Source organism: Oratosquilla oratoria, chromosome 13, assembly GCF_046742065.1.
Source record: "Oratosquilla oratoria isolate Oo_2021 chromosome 13, ASM4674206v1, whole genome shotgun sequence".
In the NCBI taxonomy this organism is placed as follows: domain Eukaryota; kingdom Metazoa; phylum Arthropoda; class Malacostraca; order Stomatopoda; family Squillidae; genus Oratosquilla; species Oratosquilla oratoria.
The window spans coordinates 55,123,766-55,126,265 of NC_134789.1; the positions used below are offsets into that span (position 1 = coordinate 55,123,766).

The 2,500-nt window shown below is 31.6% G+C and overlaps 1 protein-coding gene across 1 annotated transcript in view; it reads left to right on the forward strand.

Moving 5' to 3' along the window:
* Positions 1-2,500, forward strand: part of LOC143032241 (uncharacterized) — a 20,519-nt gene that overhangs the window by 1,282 nt on the left and 16,737 nt on the right. The window lies entirely within an intron of this gene.

A 2,500-nucleotide genomic window follows, 5' to 3' on the forward strand; every position in this document is an offset into this window, starting at 1 on the left:
TGGCAGAAATAAATAACGTCATACAACATCGACTAGACAACTTTATGCGTCAACAGGAACAACATTTAGCTACACAAAATTTAAAACTCTTTTACAAGGGTACTATGTCTTCAGCCTATAAGGATGACGAAAAAGCCCTCAGAAATATAATCTACAAGAATGTCACACCCACCGACCCGGCTTTAAAAATTGACCTCGTCATCTACTACAAGACACGGAAGACATCCAACTTGGTCATAAAGAACAACTGCCTACCCAAGACAAGTGATATGCAAGAGGTGAATACCGTGTACGAACACACATGCTCCAGTGGCAACTGCAGTCGCCCTAACTCCAAGTACATCGGCGTAACCACCACAACACTGTCGAAGAGGATCTCAGCCCATTTGCAGGACGGCGCCATAAGGAGGCATTACCTGTACGAACATGGGCTCGTACTCAAAAGGCACCACATGGAAAACAACACCACCATCATCGAGAGAAACAACGACACCAGACGACTAAGAATGACAGAAGCGGTGCTCATTTTCAACCAAAAACCCGCTATCAACATCCAGCAACAGCCCGAAATGTCTTTACCAACCAGAAGGCAGAGAATGATTCCCGTGCGCTGATTGGCTGACGCCACCGCCCCGGGCGCTGCCCGGTGATCCACTCCCCACCGCTATATACCGTCCCACAGCCACTTCGATTCATTCCCCGTCATCAATTTGACCAGCCCACACCTCCTGAAGATGGCCAGTTAAGGCCGAAAGACGTCTCGAGAGATATACACCATGGACTTCAGCAATCTGCTTAAGAACCTGCTTCCAGACGACCGCACGTTGGTGCGCAACTTAGAAAAGCATTTCTACAAGCATAATAATGCTATCGCAGCTGTTGACTTCAACAACGCATGCATCATAAATGGCCTCCTTCCAAAATATGTATATATGTATATATATATGTATATGTATATATATATATATATGTATATATATATGTGTGTGTATATATATACTGTATATATATATGTATATATATATATATATATGTATATGTATATATATATGTATATATATATGTGTGTATATATATACTGTATATATATATGTATATATATGTATATATGTATATATATATGTATATATGTATATATATATATGTATATATATATACTGTATATATATGTATATATGTATATATATGTATATGTATATATATATATATTATATATATGTATATGTATATATATATTATATATATATATATATTATATATATTATATAAACATATATATGTATATGAATATATATGTTTATATATATATATAATGTGTATATATATATACACATATGTGTATATATATATTATATATATTATATGTATATATATGTATATATATGTATTATATATATATATATATATATATGTATATATATATGTATATATATATATTATATATATATGTATTATATATATGTATATATATATGTGTGTGTATATATATATGTGTGTATATATATATATGTGTATATATATGTATATATATATTATATATATATATATATATATATATATATATATATATATGTATATATATATATATTACAAAGGATTACAAAGGCGGAGCATGCCGACAGGAGACCTTTTGATCCATATCTAGGTCGGATGCGAAAAAAAATCATATTAATAATAAAACAATAAATAAAAACTATAATAATGTAAATAACAAATAAAATACATAGATAAATGCATAGGTATAGTTAAATAATAAACAAACAGGTAAATAGTAAATGATAATAAATTGACATATAACTAATAATAAATGAAAATCAGACAGACAAATGATAACAAATCAAAAACAAATAATATAACATAAATTATAATCATTACAGCATCTTACTTAGGTATTTATCTAAATGATTCTTAAAGCTTCGAACTGAACTACATTGCACTACCTGTGCAGGAAGTTTATTCCATTCATTTACTACACGGTTGGCAAAGTTGTTTCTACCTACTTCCAAATTGAATCTATTTCCGGACAGTTTGAGACCATTGTTTCTTGTCTGATTCTCATTCAATGTGAAAATTTTGTCACTTTTGATGTTGTCAGTTCCCTTTAAAATCTTAAAGACCTGTATCAAGTCACCTCTGAGTCTACGCTTTTTTAGGGAAAACAGATTCATGTGTTTTAGTCGATTTTCGTATGATTTATTTTTGATATTTGGAATCAGTTTTGTGGCTCGCCGTTGTACTTTTTCCAGTCTGTCAATGTCTTTAATGAGATTCGGTGACCATACAGAAACAGCATATTCCAAATGTGGACGAACTAACGATTTATATAGCTTGTTAATGAGTGATGGACTTTTGAAATCAAAAGATCGCGCAATCAGTCCCAGAATCTTATTTGCTTTCTCAGAGGCTGAAATACACTGCTTGGATGATTTGAGGTCGTTACTGATAATTACGCCGAGATCTTTTTCACTATCCACTTTTGTTAACGAATTACCAAATAACT